We start from the raw sequence: 18137 nt of genomic DNA, 5'->3' as shown, positions 1-18137 counted from the left end.
CTCAGTGAGTTGATGATCCGGCATTGCCGTGAGCTATGGTGTAGGTCACAGATGCGGCTCGGATCCAGCGTTGCTGTGGCTCTGGCGTAGGCTGGCAGCTACAGCTCCGATTAGACCCCTAGCCTGGGAACCTCCATATGCCGTGGGGGAGCGGCCCAAGAAATGGCAAAAAGACACACACACACAAAAAAATTGTATATTTTCCGGGTTCTTCTATCTTGGTTAGGCTGCAGTCTTCTTGAGGGCCTGGACTGTGCTTGCACTGTTTTCTATTGGATACCTGCTGCCTAGCACAGGGACCTTTTGCACAGTAAATACCCATTGCCTAGCACAAGGACCTTTTGCACCAAAATGCATAAATTTTGGTGACCACGAGTGAATGAAATATTTTGAAAAATGTGTTTTCTGATAATGTACACAGATGAGTAAATGAAGTCAAAAGAACTTTACCAGGAATCAGACTAAGGATGAGATTACCTCTGATATTAAAATTTAAGGATCAAAGACCAAGAACAACTTAATAGCCTATAGCTTTACATAGTAATTTGTTTCTAATGGACCCAAGCTATTGGAGAGTAAATATTTAAGAAGGAATCGTTAATAACATCCTTCCTGCATACCTAATTTATGAAACTGGGTATCATATCATATTTGTGTTATCTTTCTGATTGAGTATTTCATAGATAAGCCACACAAGGTTTTTTCCTCTTAGGTGGGAAAACAGGGATGGTCTACGAGTGAAGAAACAAAGGGATGACTTGTCCAAATCCAAATGGTGAGCTGGTGACAGAGATCCCAGAAATGACTAATAAGCCAAGGGAGCCTCTCTGAGTCACTAATTCCTCTGAGCCTCATCTGGCAGGTGGCGTAGAAATAGATGTCCTGTTGTTTATCCCACAGGGTTTTTGAGAGAATGAAATCTCCTACTAGATGTGAAAGCCTTTCAGAGACACATTATATAAAGGTAAGACAAGAAAGTGTTGTGTTTCGTTTTGCTTACAGCTGTAGTTTTGTATTACTTGGGGAAAGCTAAACTGCTCAAACAATAGACATTAAAGTAATGGCTCAAACCAAAGAGAAGTTTCTTTGCTTCTCACAGAGCAGTCTAGGCTGGTTTTAGTGCCAACAGTGAAAGTGGTCAGGTGGTGGGGTGGATTCTTTCCACATGGTCATTCAAGCTTAGACTGACTGTGCCTCTGCCATCCTCAACATGTCACTTGTGATTGCTCTGGGTCATGCTATTGTCACTTGTAGGAGTGACAATGAGTTTAATGGCCCAGGCCTGGAAGTGGCACCATTGACTTGTACTCATTGGAGGGGACTTTGTCACATTTCCACACCTAACAGTGAAAGAGGCTGGGGAATACAGTGCTGCTGGACAACCCATGCCACCTTCTGTTATAGAAATTGAGACTGGATTTTGGTGGGCAGCCAGCAGTTGATGCCTCTGCTCTTTTATCTGGATGAGGTAAAGTCCTCCTTTTATAGGATCTCAGCACCATATACCTTACATTTTTCACGCTGGTAGAACACACAGTTTCACATTTTATGTTTATTTGATTAAAGTTTCCCCATAGATGAGGGAAAAGTTTATATATCTCTTTTCATCATGGATCTCCAGCACTTTACACAATGCTGGGCTCATCATAAACCTTCAACAAATATTTGTTCCACAAATGAACCTATCTATAAAGCAGAAACAGACTCACAGACATAGAGAACAGACTGTAGTTGCCAAGGGGTTGGGGAGGGAGTGGGATGGATGGGAAGTTTGGGGTTAGTAGATGCAAACTATTACATATAGAATGGATAAGCAATGACGTCCTGCTATATAGCACAGGGAACTATATCCCATCTCTTGGGATAGATAGTGATGAAAGATAGTATGAGAAAAACAATGTGTGTGTGTGTGTGTGTGTGTGTGTATTTATGCACAACATTGTAAGTCAACCGTAGTTTAATAAAAAACATATTTGTTCCATGAGAAAGAATACATGTATGTATCAAAGACATTGGTTGATCTAAAAAACTTCAAATGACACTGTTCTGATGTGTCTGGTGAGGTGTTGGGTTCTTTCTCTCATACAGCATCTCTTTGCCACTTTTGACACACTTGGAGAAAGGTGGTACGGTGGCGAGAATTCTAAGATGAACCCCAGTGACCCTCGCCCTTGTATAACCTCCTTTCCTTGTGAGTGGCTGAAACCTTTAATGATGATGAGATAATGCTCTACAACTGAGTTATGTTATGGCACACTTGACTTTAAGAAAGGGAAATCCTGGGCAGACCTGACCTACTCATGTGAACCCTTGGATGAGATTGGAAGTGTGAGAGGGATTTGATGCAAGAGAGATTTCTGTTGGTGGCTTTTAAAATGGAAGGGGCCACGTGGCAAGGAATGCAGGTGGCTTTCCAGGAGCTGAGAGTGGCCCTCAGCTGACAACTAGCAAGGAAATGACCACAAAGAACGGCAATTGGCTAACAACGTGAATGAACTTACAGATGAATTTTTCCCTGGAGCTTTTAGATGAAACTCAGACTGGTTGATGCCTCAATTTCCACTAGGGAAGACCCTGAGCAGAGATCTCAAGGGAGACTCACTCGAACTTCTGATCTATGGAAACCACGAGAGAATGAATGGGTGTCATTTTATACCACTAAGCACATGGTAATTTGTTAAGCATTAATAGGAAACGAATACAGGTTTATGTTTGTTTACTGGGTGCAAACACAGATGGGATGGGGCTAAGAGCAGAGGGAGGTTGGAGAAGAGAGTATGATGTTTATTTCCTGCAGGGCTTCATGGGTCTGCAGCCAACTTAGGATGACCGATGGTTCCAATTTGCCTGGGACTGAGTGTTTCCAGGGGATGTGGGGTTTTCAGAGCCAATACTAGGATAGTCCTGAGAAAACAAGGGCAGTTGTTTTCTGTTTCCCCCTTTCTGTAGGATTTGCTTTGTGAAGAAAGAGTACAATGAAACTGGTGATAGGATGTTCTTCTTTTGCTCAGTCGGCAGCAGGAATACAATGCTTACTTTGGCCCATGGTGGCTTGTTGTTTTGGGAGCACTGACACCAGTATGATCATGCTGGAACCTGCAGTAGAGGCTTCGTGAGGTCCAGCCCTCAAGTGACTCTGCAAGTAGTAGGCTTAAGTGAGGCATCCCTGAAGAAAATGAAATGAATGCCAAATGTAGTCACAGGGATGCCTCCAGGATTTCCCAGGATTAACCACACACGTTTCTGAAATGGATCTGCAGCTCTTGCATGATACAGATGTGGCATATGCCAGGGAATTTGCATTCTCATTGACCTCATTGTAATCACAGGCTCATTGTAATCACAGGCTCATGACAGAAGTGCACACACATTAACTGTGCCAGGCATTGTACTAAATGTTCTCACACATGCTAGGGGACAGAAATCTCACAAAAACTTACAGGGTGTATGGTATAAGGCCCATTTTGATTATGAGCAATCTGAGGCTTAGAGAATTTACATAATTTGCTTAGGGATGGCCACCTGGGGCTATTTTACATGCATGCCAGATCTCCAGGAAATACTAAAAACAGCTTTAAGGATCGGTACATATAGCATCTGCAAAACACTTGAAGGACCGTGGGAGAGCACAGTCGTAATTTATCCTTTCTATGTGTCCCTGCTGACTTAGCTTAGGAGCTCAAAGCTCTGTGGTGAGAGGTGAGGGATACATGAATCTGAAAGCCATCCACACAGGGTTTCTGTGGCTAAAACATCTGTGTTTATCAAAGACAACTTAAACCCAGTATTTGACCAAGGATTGCCTTTAATTAAAAGACATTTGCAAATGGATTAATTGAATTAAAAATTAGCATATGTTCTACTATGGTGCTATTTCATCAAAAAAAGAATATCTGACAAAAAGGCAGGAAAACATATTCTGTTTCCTCCACACTTGCTCCTTATTTGTAGTGCCAGGTCTAATACCCAGAAAATGTGCATCTCTCCTTTGCTCTTGTTTGTGAATAAAATAGATTAAGTTGCTCACTTTCCAACCAGGGACCACTGTGCACAGTTGGGCAGGTTGTTTCCTACACAAGAGTTCCTGGCATAGCAGACGTATTTTTTTCTAATTTGCAAAGAACAAGTGCATAGTGGGCAAGCAGCAGCCCTCCTCATCCCACTTGGTGCCATGCCTTTTTCTCTCTATTTAGGCAGAACCTAGGCTCTACAGCTGTACAGTATGTGATGGCAGATGTAGGGCCTTTCAGATAGTACTGTCCTTCCATCTGTCTGGTGGTATGGGTGTGGGTCACATGGAAAGAACCTAGTTAGCCCTGTATGTTGGGAGTTCAGGTACTATCTCTGGTTAGTATATCAGAGAACATAATATGGGATAACAGGAAGATATCCTTGTGCCACAGAGACCTGGACCTACCCCCAAACCTATGAGGGGGTCTGAATCTTTAACTCGGTGTGCAGATAACTCTCCTTCCTTCATTTTTCTATAACACGTCGCAGAAAAATGAAGGAGAGTTATCTCCTTAGAATACAATGTCAGCCTAATGACAGAACACTTAATCTCAGTCATTTTTTTTTTTTTTTGCTAATTTCAGTTATTTCAGCTTGCAATCCAGATAATTCAGGTCTCCATTCCTTCCCCTGACCCCTAACCCCACAAATATAGAGGAGTTTTTTCCCTCCTCTTTTCTCAGTTCCAAGGGCCTAAGTTACGTGATGGTACTATATAGCAAGGCGGGGTGTGTGGGTCTGTCCTCTGTCATTGGCAGCTGTCCCTTTGACTGGAGATTTAACTCATCCCAGTTGGACTTTGGTCTTTCGCATCTGTTCCCACTGACCTTAAGTGTCGTTCAGTGAATGTCTTTAGTGTCAGGGCATTCAGGGCATACTTGTTTGGAGGGAGCTGCTTGGTCTGCCAGCCTTGCTAACCACTTTGACATCCTTTGAGGCATACAGGAAAATTTCAGTTCTTCTCTCAGCCCATCACAGACTTGTGAAAGAGTCTTGGAGTAGAGCTTTAGGGTCCTTTTTGCTTTTGAAGTTCCACTGTTTTCTGAGAGTTTACTCTCCTTCTCCTGAGATCTAGCCCAAGAGAGGTGGGTACTTGTGGGGGATATTTAGCAGGGCCTACCTTTCTTACTTTTTTCCCTTTTTATGGCTGCACCTGTGGCATATGAGAGTTTCCAGGCTAGGGGTAGAATTGGAGCTACAGCTGGGGCCTACACCACAGTCACAGCAACACTAGATCTGAGCTGCATCTGCAACCTACACCGCAGCTTGTGGCAATGCCAGATCTTTAACCCACTGAGCAAGGCCAGGGATTGAACATCCGAAGGACATAATGCTGGCTTCATAACTGGCTGAGCCACAACGCAATTCCCTTTTCTTATTTTACTTTGTTCTTTTTACCAAACTTAAGTCTGAGAACTGATTTTTAGGTTGTCTGTTATTTTAAATATAAACTTTGCTTCTCATTCCTTAAAACCCATTTTTTGAGACCCAGAGCATTTTTTTCAAGATATTTTCTCTGCTGAGAGCTTTAGAACCCCACATGGAGAGAGCTAAGATTCTTCTTTGTTTTTCTAGGGTGACCTTCCTACCCCAAGACAAAAAACCTGGAGGGCCTGACTGCAGCCTGAAAAGGAAAACTGAAAAGCCCAGAGCAGTTAATACCTAATATTTCTGCCTTATGCTATCGAGAGTGAAATCAGACACTGGACTGAGGCTAGGAGGGAGCAAGACCATGAGTCATTGGATACAGCCTCTCCCCTGATGATACCAAGCCCAGGTAGACATCCCTGGCCTGCAGGTGAGTAGGGATAATTCACATACACAGGTCTGGGAAGAAGCCTTGCAGAGTAAGGGAGAGGCAGTAGCAGCCTGCAGACTCAGAGGAAGAGTGGAGCTTTGAAAAATACAGAGAAGAAATGTCATCATCCTCAAAATGTGCATGGGAAATAAATTTCTAGAGAAGATCTTGTAGTGTCTGTCCCCTACTTTACTATACTTGAAGAAGGAGAAAATGCCAATGACCTTGGCTTCATTCTGTGCCCTTAGGTACCAGTTATATCCTTGTGGTGACATAGCTGGATGGCAGGTTATCTAATGTGTTTGGTCCTACCTTCCCAGCCACCAAGATTTTTTCTGCTTCTACATATCCATATAATTTTCAATCTCTTTTATTAACTATGTGGAGAATGCACATACCACTAGACTTGGTGGTATGTTGAATCAGCCTTAGGTTTTGGAACTGGATGGTGTTTTCATCTTTTTCCATTTCCAATGATATTTTATTGAAACATTTTTGGAGAGGCTACATTGGGGTCACCATCCTAAACTGGATGTCCCCTTATAAATTATTTTTAATAATATTTAATAATAGTGGAAATAAATATTTTTATTTGATACTTATTAAAGGCACTTCAGACATTGAAAAGCAAATTAATTGTTTTTTTATAAACAAGTCATTAACATTATTGGAGTAAAAGATATCTTAGAAAAGTATTTTTTTCCAAAATAGTTAAAAGTGACAAATAGAATGAAATATGAATAGTGTGAGCCTGTGTAGGCTGTGTGTTACACAACTCGGGGGATGAATGATGCCCCTGGAGTTGATGAATATTCAGCAGCTCAGAGTAAGATCAACTCTGCCACTTGGTAAATGCCATAAAAATATTTACAAGTGGAAATTTTAATCACATACTGAAATCTAAAACCATACTTGATAAAAAAGACATAAAAAGGTTGGCAAATAATTTTCCTTTCCCATAACTGATGACGGATAGTGGCTGCTTGAAGAACTGTGTTAGGAAGAATTCCAAAGCCACATCTAAACCTAGAGGGAAGAGGGATGAGGATCAATTGCTTATGATTGTCAAAGGCACTGACAAAGGAGTGGCAATACCTGCGTCATGCTATTGCTATCTTTGATATAAAATATGTGAAAAACAGAATAAAGATAAAGAAACTAGGATAAGCAATGATGTAAAAATGAATCGGATTTAGTTTCAAAAAGTCTAAGATGTCTTTTCCCCAGTTTAACATGTTAATTGCTTAAAAGTATATACCAAACCCTGTGCTATGAGGTTGGGGACAAAGAGCTATTAGATAAAACTGGATCCCTTCAAATCCACAGACACTATGCTTTAAATTCTGAATGCCAGAATCTTGTACTTTTATTCAGGCAGAAGAATATTGACAGTCCTTACAAAATGATCCTACTGAGCATCTGGCAGTGTTATCAACTTTAGATGACTTCACAATGATAGGATATTTCCTTTATTGTGTTCATTTTAACAGCATTTGTTCTTGATACTTGTTTCATGATTGTGCTAGTCTGCTTGAGCTGCCATGTCAGAATCCTGCAGGCTGGATGGCTTAAGCAACAGAAATTTTTCCAAAGTTCTGGAGGCTGAAAGTCCAAGATCAAGGTGCTAGCAAAATTGGTTTCTAGGGAAATCTCTCTCCTTGGGTTGTAGATGGCTGCCTTCTAACTGTAGCCTCACATGACCTTTCCCCTGCCAGTACATGGAGAGAAGGAAAGAAAACGAGAAAGAGAAAAAAGGAGAGAGAGAGGTCCAGAGGTAGGGGGAGAAGGTGAGGGAGGGGCAAGGGGGTGGGTGGTGAGACCTGATGTCTCTGCTTCTTATAAGGACACTAGCTTTATTGGATCACAGCCCACCCTGTGATCTCGTTTAACTTTAATTACCTTTTTAAAGGCTCTGTCTCAAATATGTCACATTGGGGGGTTAGGGATCCATCATATGAATTTTAAGAAGACACAAACCAGTCCATATGAACAGTCCTTTGCCTCCAGTTGCATATAATCTCCTGGAGGGGACAGATATGCTCACTTCTCACAATGCAGGGAGAATAAAATCAGCACTGGGAAAGGAGTATAAGAAAGTGCTGAGGGAGTTAGGTTACCCTTAGCAACGGTCACAGCCTTCTCCGAGTTAACCTTTTCCTTATCTCTTTTAGTTTGTTTCTCACTAAATGCCAGGCAAATCTGTGTCAGTGGTGTTTTCAAATTGTGTTCTGCAGAGCTCTAGTGTTCCACTGCCATCTTGCAGTGATTTCTTAAGTGTGTGCTTCAGATTTCATTTAAAAATACACTTCAACTATTAAAACTATGATACAGTAACATGTAAGCGGGCCACACGGAATAACTCACCTGTGTTATATACTAAATTTTAATACATTAAGGACTACTTAAACAACTTAGGGTGCCAGGTGATCTTGATGCCCTGTAGACCTTGGAATATAACCTTTGCCATTTCTGCCTGATTGTACTTTTGTAACTTTAGAACACAGGGCAAGCTGTCAGAAATAGGTTATCTGAGCAAAGAGGCAAAAAGAAAGTACAGGTACATTGAATGTTGAGGTTAATATATAGGCTAATTCTAATATATAGTCCTAACTTCTGCTTTTTTTTTAAATTAAAACAAACTTATTAACAGAATTGTTACCTGTATGAATTTTATACATTGAATTTATGCCAATGAGTTTATGTTAATAAATAAGGCCTGTATACTTACTAGTGTAAGAAATTGTTTGAAAGTATGAAAGTATGAAAGTATGATTGCTGCTAAAGTGTATTTGCAACCACTGTTCTGTTTGCTTACATGTAACCTGTGCTGCTTGTGCTATTAGACAAGTAACAATTGCTGAAGCCTATCATACGATGTACATTAGACAGTGAAGTATGATATGAACCAAACAGTTAAGATCAGACATGTGGAAATCTAGGTGGGTAGACATGCTTCATTTATGTGCCCTTGAGTTACTGGTTTTATAGCCTGACAGTGAGCATTCATTCATTATAAATCATTAGAATTTTAATTTAAAAAATTAGTGTAGGGAACTGAGTTGGAGAGGGACATTAATATGAGTATTTGGTATTAAGATGAGAGCAGCTCCATAGGAAACTTCCTAATGGAAATGTCACTGATAGTAATTACCCCTTTCCAGTCAAGCAGCTCTTTGATTTTCCTCCAGCACTAGGAGACCAGGCAGCCTGACAGATACAGTGAAACAAGGAGGGTGATTTAGAAAGCTAGAGAATCTGGAAAGCTGACTACAGAATTTAGAGACAGCGTGTAATTTGATATTTGCATCATCTGAGAAGTGCACTGGGTCTTTTTTTGGTCGCTAGGCAGAAATTCAATGGGAGCAAACTGGTGTGGGATACCAGAGTGGAGATGAAGAGCACAAAGGAACCCAGGGTCCGCAGATTTGTACCACTGGACAAGGGGTGGGCAGGGGAACCACCCAAGGTCAAGGGAAGACCAAGGGAGAGCCGCTCTTACTCTTCTCCCATGAGGTCCATCTAACTCTCTGAGGGCCCAAGGGTGATGTGCCAGTGACCTTTGGAAAAGTTTAAGGAAGATATATAGCATCAACTTTCTTGTAGGCAGCATGTGAGATGTTTATCATCACTCAAAGCTTGTGAAATCTTATGATAATTGAACTGAACATGCAAAAAACTCTAAATAGAACCAAAGTAGCTATTTTTCTTTAAAAGAATAGTTCTTGGAGTTCCTGTGTGACTCAGTGGGTTAAGGATCTGGCATTGTCACTTCAGTGGCTTGGGTTGCTGTTGTGATGCAGGTTTGATCCCTGGCCCAGGAACTTCTGCATGCCACGGAGGGCAGCAAAAAAGAAAAAAAAATTAAAAAAAAGAAAAAAAATCTTGGAATCCTTAAACCTAGTATCAGCAACATCCTCCTTCCAAAGAAAATACTTACAAGTCGAAGGGTGAAATTTCTGATGATTACGCTTGCCACTGAATAAATGTTTGCCTTCCATTCTTTAGTTTTGGAGTGTTATTATCCCCTGTGTTTTTATCATTTTCTCCCTCATAGAAATAGCTTTGTGATCTACTCAAAATGAAGAGATTGAATGAGAATGCTGGTCCTGGGTTTTTCTTTTCTTCTTCAATGACAAAAACTCTCTTTATAAAGAAATTAAGGGAAACATGTTAGAGGGCTTAAATTATCTATGTTTTCATGTGACAAGTTAATAATAAGATTGAGCCTCTGGGATTGAGCCTTCTCACTGCCTCTGGGATGACTGTCATTTCCCTAAGAATACATAACACACAGAGAAATGCACACTTAGATGACAGTGTATAAATACAGCAAATATGCTTAAGGATTTCCAGTGGTGAAGTTAGGTGAATGCTTTCAATATCATTTTTTTTTTTTCTCAAGAAAGCTATCCTTCTATAAAGCTAACCCTACTCTGTATTAACAGGCTGATGTAATGTTCATGGCATTTTTTGGTTGATTTCCTCACAGTCAGAAATAACATGACGATACCCTGTGTCTGATTTTTGTGGGCTGGTAATGGTTCAAACGCATGGGAATAATTCAGAGCTTTGCTTTTGTGGGTTCAGTAATTCCATCTCTACTTAGAAATGAAATGATAGATTTTTTTTAAAAAGCAACTAAATAATGCATGGTGTGATGGGATAAGGAGAGTATTGCTAAAATTCACATCAAAAAGCATCCTCTATCACACTGCTTGGTTCTCAGAGCTGTTCCATTAGTGCTCTTTAACATGTAATATTTCCCAATTAAATGTGTTGGTAAGAATTATTCATTTTAATAATTAAAGAGCTTCCCTAGCTCCCTGAAGAGTGTTACCATGGAGGCCCAGCTCCACTGCTGGGAATAATCACAGCATGTTAATGTAAGGAGAAGGTGGCAGTGAATGCTAGTATTGCCATTGGGTGAAACTAACTTGGAGCTCATTTCAATGGCTGGGTCCTGGGACACCCATGAAGTGACCTTTTGCTGTAGCAGGCTGTGATATGGGTTAGTTTTTTGGCTTTGATGGAGTGTAAAATTTATCTGCTGTTATGATGACAGAGAAGGCTTTTTGACTGTCTTCAGTATTCCTTAATTGTTAGGCAGTGATTCTCCCAGTTGGGTTTTGTGATGCCTTAGAACTGCCATGAAATTTTGCAAAGAAAATTTTATTTCATTTTAATTTAAAAGAAATACATGACCTTGGGGGTTGTAGGCAAGGCTGATGTAAAAGTAAACTTTGAGGAAGGGTCTTAACCAAATGCAACAATAAACATTGGTCTGTTGGCAGCAGCTATGTTGAGTCTGGGTCTCAGGTAGTAGGGAGAGATAGTACTCCCTTGGGTATAAAATAATGGTAAATGTAATTACAACTGATGGCATTAGGGCATTGATAATTCCCAAACACTTGAGTTCCTATTATAAGAAAGTTTATAGAATAGTAAAGCCAAAAGACCCCATCATTACTTCATTATTTTCAAATAATGATAAGAATCAAGGTAACCATCACCATTACAACTCCTGATAATTATCATCCTAATAAAATAGTTAATGCCTAGAGAGTACTTACATTGGAACGCTGTTCTAAGTGCATTGCATAAATGATATCATTTAATTGTGATCTATAAAGATCAGATCCTAGATGCTGATAATTTGATAAAGAAATCAATAGCGGTAACTGTGTCTGCAAATGTTAGCACTACCCCAGTAATGATAATGCGTTGTGACTCTTTACTACTCTACATCTTTAAGCCACTCTCACACTTATTCCATTTGATTCTTGCCATACACCACAGAGGTAAACAGAGCTATTTTTATGTTAATTGTACAGAGACACTATGAGATTTTCCAAAGTTTCAACAGTTAATCTTGGATTCCCAGAATTTCCAAATTAAAGTATTTTACAGATTTTTATCAAGTGAGAACACTGACTCACAGAGATTTGTGGTTTGCTCAGGCTTTAGATCTTGTCACTGTCCTTCTTACGAATTTCCTATGACATCTATATTTTTGCTTTGATTTTTAAAACTGGAATGATCATTCCTCCTTGCTTGTAAGGAGTAATACTCTATGTACAATGCCTCTTTCCTTGATAAGAGGCAGCTTTCCTAAAAGTCACTCAGGAATACTCCAAGAACAAGAACAGGGCAAGGTGGCTTCACTTCCCAACTTGGTTAACCTGGAAAATGAACAGAAGGTCAGAAGGCAGAAAGGGTCAGAAGGCAGAGGGGAAGAGCAGGTTACCTGTCTTTGGTGTCTGACAACCTCCCTGGCATAGGACAGAATCAAGAACTTTCTGATTTCCAGGGTAGTAAATGGACTGTGTGGTATTGTCTCCCACAGGATTCTAAGCTGCGATCGGCTCAACTTGGGTGGCTTGCTCAAAGTTTTTGTCCACATTTGGGAGTAGTCTTAACGCAGTCGCGATGTGTGAAGGGATGGCCCGAAGCCTGGGCTACAGGAGCCAGCTGTCCACGTTTCTCCTAGGGTGGATCTGATTCTCCATCTGTCAGCAGGCTTCTCCACCGTCTTCTATGTAATTCAGGGCCTATCTTGACAGATGGTTCTTATGTGATGTTATAATTGTCTTTGTTTTGGGGGGAAGCATTCTCATCCCTCAATTTATAGTTAACATTTTAACTATATCTTTCTCTGTTCTCTCAGGCAGTGTATAGACATGACCTAGTGATTTCCACATGTACTGAGTAGTATGAATAACCTGACAATTTGTAAGTCTCAGTACAACAATACGTGTACAAGATGTTTGTGGCACTCCTCAACTCAAGGTGGAGTCATAATTAACTGCTGTGAGTGGAAAGGGAGAGATTCCTTCATGATTTGTTCCCTAAGTTCCTCCATGTCCCAGTTGTGGTATTTTCCATATTACTAGAAAATTGTGGGAGTTCCCTTTGTGGCTCAGTGGTTAACAAACCCGAGAATTCCATGAGAATGCAGGTTCAGTCCCTGGCCTTGCTCAGTGGGTTAAGGATCCGGCGTTGCCATGAGCTGTGGTGCAGGTCTCAGGTGTGCCTTGGATCCCCTGTTGCTATGGCTGTGGTGTAGGCCAGCAGCTGTAGCTCCAATTCAACCCCTAACCTGAGAACTTCCATATGCTGTGTGTGTGGCCCTAAAAAGACGCACACAAAAAATTTGTCATCTACTATTTATTTGGCTAACTTAATCAGGGCACATGTGGGTACATTTGGTTTCAAGGAGTAAAACTATGTATAATGAATATGGTTAAAAAAATGAAGGATTAATTTCAAGGGTACAACAGGGAATTTCAAGGTAGGAAGGAAATGAAATATAACCTGCTTTTATGGGACTGGGACTTGGAAACATTAAGTCAAGGTGCAAACTCTCTTTCTTTTCTCTCCAGAGCTTTGTGTTTGGTGTCTGCATTTCTTGGAGCATTTGTAGACTGTCTTCTGCTACTGGCATAGCCTATCATGGCCATCTACAAGTGGCAGCTTCAGCTCTCAGATTTCCCCTATTTTATAGTCTCATGTTGCCATGACTTGGACTCTGTATATCAGTCATTCTTGTTAATCGTAAGCATCAGAAGCCACCATGACTAATTTAACCAGTAAAGGAATTCACTAGGGCGTATTGGGGAGCTCACAGAATTGCTAGAAAGAGTTGGAAAATGGGAAGGAAACAGGAGACTTCATAGCCAGAACCACGATCACAGAACATGCCATAGAACTAGTCTTGTGAGGACACCATAGCTACCAAGTACTAGACCTGACTAGTACTTAGGTGGCCTAAGTACTGACCCTGGGGGCACTAGTTTCAGCGTTGCTACTTCTACTTCTGCCTTTCCTGGTCCCCTTGAGATAAGATTCCCTACAACTGTGCATCACTAGTTTCCAGTTCAAAGTCCAGGGCAGGTATTTCTCATTGGTCAAGACTAGGTCATGTACTAGTTCTTTGGCTGCAAAGGAGGCTGGGAAAGCAAGTATCAGGCCCTTTAGGCTCTATATTAGAAAGAGGGCTATCCCTTCCAGCATGTCTCATAAGTGAGAAATTGCTCAAACCTAAGAAGGGTATTTAGATTCCGGGCAGCTCCCCAAACCAAAACCAAGTGGTCACTACACTCAATGTTCCAGTTCTTCATGTTTGAATGAATATGAACAATCTGTTTTGAGTCAGATAACCATTCCTAGGCCAAACGCTTATGGCCAGTGAGGCAGTATACCTTTATACATAGGGCTGCACTTTCTAGGGATTAGGTGGCAAATTCTTCTAAGAAGGGGGCTGATATGTGTGAAATCATGGGTAGTAGTCATGGCTAACCGTATTTCTGATATTGGATCAAGAATAATATACTGAGGTGACTTGTTATGTTAACTTGCTGATTAGCCATCTGTTGCATTAATATGTTTATTTAGTTTCCCTAGAAGGAAAAAATGTTTATTCTGGGGCATTTAGTAGCATCCTGGACCTGGACCCAGAAGGTCCAATTCCCTTTAACACATTCAAGACACTTCCTTCACTAGACATTTGAAACTGCAGCTTCATATATTCATCAGGCTGTGTCTAAGAACACAGCCCCAAATTTGGGGCTTTGACAAAGGTCTGGCAGGTATATCTTTGAGGTATCTACCTGGATAATTTTTTTTTTTTTTTGGTCTTTTTGCCTTTTCTAGGGCTGCTCCCGCGGCACATGGAGGTTCCCAGGCTAGGAGTCTAATCGGAGCTGTAGCCACCAGCCTACTCCACAGCAACGCAGGATCCGAGCCGCGTCACAGCAAGGCCAGATCCTTAACCCACTGAGCAAGGCCAGGAATCGAACCCGCAACCTCATGGTTCCTAGTCAGATTCGTTAACCACTGTGCCACGACGGGAACTCCTACCTGGGTAATCTTTGAGAATACCCACCTGTGTATCTCTCAGAGATAGGTCAAGTGTGAAGATGGAAAAATGCTTTGGAGAGATAAAACACCACTAAATAATAATTTATTACAATTACTTTTGCTCATCCAAAAAATATATATTGTTTGCCTATTATATGCAAGGAACTGTGCCAAACCTCATTAAAATTGGTTTTTATTTTCTTATTTTAAGAAGAAATGCTCAGGGTAAATTGAAATAAAAGAAATCTCTCTCAACTGTAGCCAAGTGAATAACCAATAAGAGCTATATATAGCCATACATAGTAAAAGCCATATATAACTTTTTACTTCTATAATTTAATAATTTGGATATTTGGCATTTAGGTATAGGGAGACTGGATGTTTGGCTCAATATTATAGTCACCCCCTAAAGAGAGTCTTAAATTTTTTTCCTTAATAAAGAATTCTGAAACTCTTTCTGGAGTTTTTGTTTTGGGGTCTGAATTTTAAAAGTACAACTGAGTATTTGTTTTGAATTAGGTAAATGGTGCCAGGAGCATCAATTATCATTAATGTTTACTGTTACAATTTGAGCTTTAGAGAAGGAAAAACAAGCTCATGGGAAATACCAGAGTTGATAGGCAATAGGAGTATATAAGAAACAAAGCACAAGTAAGGGTGAATATTGTATGAAAATGTCATTATATTGAGAGGTAAGAGTAATAGATTTCTTAATTGTGTACAGTCAGATTTTTAAGTATTAGGTTCTCATAATAAATGTGGTGAAAATATTTGGTTTTTGGAAGGAGGATGTGGAAGTTTAAACATGGGCATATATTTAAAAATATTAATGATTTACCCCATTATTATCTATTTTACTAATTCATCTTGTAATCTACATCCCTATCTCTCTTTCTGAAGGTCTGTTGTATCCCCCAGAAATGTTGTAGTTGTATTTCAAAAGTAGTGATACAGTTATATTACACAAAGCTTGGTAGGGCAGTTTTGTTTGAGAACATGATTGTATGAGATGTATCAAAATAAGCCAGGCTCTTTTGTACCATTTTAAAAAAGAAGAAACATGATGGCATGTAAGATAGTAATTTGCGTACTCAATAGAATTAAGAAAAATCACTGTAGGGAGTTTCTGTCGTGGCGCAGCGTAAATGAATCCGACTAGTATCCATGAGGATGTGGGTTCGATCCCTGGCCTTTCTCAGTGGGTCAGCAATCTAGCATTGCCATGAACTGTGGCGTAGGTCGCAGATGCGCCTCAGATCCGGAGTTGCTATAGCTGTGGTGTAAGCTGGCAGCTGTAGCTCTGATTTGACCCCTAGCCTGGGAACTTCCATATGTCTCGGGTGTGGGCCAAAAAAAAAAAAAAAGGAAAGGAAAGAAAGAAAAATCACTGTAAAGTAACTTTTTTAGCCCTTAGGGGAACTGAGTTTTTGTTCAAGGGGAAAAAACGCATATAGTGGCAGGCATGGCTGTAACTTACCTGAAACAAGTTATAGAATGGTCTACCAGAATGAGTTATAGAATGTTATATGTTATGTTATATAGCATATATGTTATATAACATATGTGTCATAGAATGGTCTACTGGAATGAGTCCTTCAGCCAAAAGTATGGATGGATAAAACCCTCATTATGTTACAGATTAAAATCAAGCAAATTTACTATCTAATTGAATTCTCTAAAGTAAGACTTGGCTATAAAGGGCCAGATAGTGAATATTTTTGGCTTTGTGGGTCCTACAGTCTCTCTCACAACTACTCACCTCTGCTGTTAGAGCATAAGAGCATCCATAGATGACATGTAAATGAACAAGTGTGACTCTGTTCCTGTAGGATTTTATTTATGGGCATTGAAATGTGAATTTAACGTTATTCATGTGGCACAAAACATTCTTCTTCTTTTTTCTTTTCCTTTTTTAAAAATCCATTTAAAAATGTAAAAACCATACCTTGGTTTGTGGGCCATATAAAAACAGGTGATGCGCCAAATTTGGCCTATGGGCTATAATTTACCAGCCCTGCCTTAAAGTGTACTGGCCTTTTCCTTGTCTCATAGCTTCTAAACTATATTTAATTAGGATTAAATACACTTTCAGGAGCCACAGCACATCTCCTGTTGGATCACAACTTTGTTTTAAAATATTGTGATCTAACCTTTCACACTCCTTCCCCACCTAGATGTTAGTATTTTCAGTTTATAACGTCAAGAGTATGAAGTATAGATAAAGCTGCTTAGAATTTACAAGTTCAGTATTTACTTCTTCCACATTATACAATTCATTTTTTCTTTTGTAATGTAATTCCTGATCTTTTTCCCTTCAAATCTAATTTGTATGTGACACATATAATCTTCTTTGGGAAAGATATTTGCCTTGACTCAAAACAATCCCTTTGTTTACTCTTGGGTTTTTACTTTTAAAATGAGAGAACACACATTTTAATCCTGGATGAATAAGAGAAAAAAAAGTAAATGGAGTTGAGCATCAGCCAAAATACAGTCTTTGCATAAGATGCCCAGCTAATTTTCCTCAGCTCTGTCAGCTCTACTAATTTTCTGCCAGTTGCTTATTTTCTCACAAATCTTACACATCATCTGGATACAAAAGAAACAGTAGTAAAACCAATATTTGAGCCAGATAAGTGGAAAGAACTCAAGCCATTTTCACTATTATAACTAAAAAGGATTTCTTAATTCAATTTAACCAATAATGAGAGGGTGAGCATGTGTTTTTTCACAGACAGTAAGGGATGACAAAAGCCCATGCAGTAGGAATAAAGAGTATCCCCAAATATATGTAAATAAAAATAAATAACAATAAATATGCCACTTGACCTGTCTAAAAGGGTAATAGCATTGGAGAACAGAAATATTTTGAATGGTCCCTTTACCTTCCTCCTCCCAAGTGTTGCATCACTGAGAAAGTGTTAGCCCCTGTGAAGTCCTTCCTAACCTCCTAGGTTGCTGAACAATTTCTCACATTGCTTTTTTTTGTTGTTGTTGCACCATCTTAACATTATGAAGGTTTTGTGCTGCTGTTTGTTGAGCACATCTAAAGTCATAGCACTGAAGATTCCTGCTGGCCTGAGTTCCCCACCTGGATAGTGCCCCACACCTAGGAATATCTGGTTGTTAATCTTCTGTTGTTTCTAGCTGGGCAACCTGAAAGGCATGTTACTTATGTGGGGAAAATGCCTTTCCCCAGTTTTGTTACCCTCTGCTGCAAAACACTGCCATCTCCATTCAGCAGTTCTTATAAATAGAACAGTCTTCAACATTTTAAATTTCATGTTAATTGCAGCACCATTTTCCACCTTAGGACTCAGGAACTACTCCTTGAAGACTGTACTGTGAATAATTTGAGGGCCAGATACCAAAATATGATGACTATCTCTTCCCTTAGTAAGAACCCAGTGACCTTGGACCAAATGTGTTCATCTCAATTCTCTCTTCTCAGCATGAATTTTTTCCCCTAAGG

General features: G+C 40.0%; 1 long non-coding RNA gene across 1 annotated transcript in view; it reads left to right on the top strand.

Moving 5' to 3' along the window:
* The window catches only part of LOC106509188, a 39793-nt gene continuing 22505 nt past the window's right edge, over nt 850–18137 (top strand). Inside the window, exons 1-2 of the long non-coding RNA XR_002336331.1 lie at nt 850–964; nt 5587–5809. This is a non-coding gene — a long non-coding RNA (uncharacterized LOC106509188). The remainder of the gene's footprint in view (nt 965–5586; nt 5810–18137) is intronic.

Source organism: Sus scrofa, chromosome 1 (genome assembly GCF_000003025.6).
Source record: "Sus scrofa isolate TJ Tabasco breed Duroc chromosome 1, Sscrofa11.1, whole genome shotgun sequence".
Lineage (NCBI taxonomy): Eukaryota > Metazoa > Chordata > Mammalia > Artiodactyla > Suidae > Sus > Sus scrofa.
The sequence above is the reverse complement of the archived record's forward strand: the minus strand, read 5'-3'. Positions and strand labels throughout refer to the sequence as shown.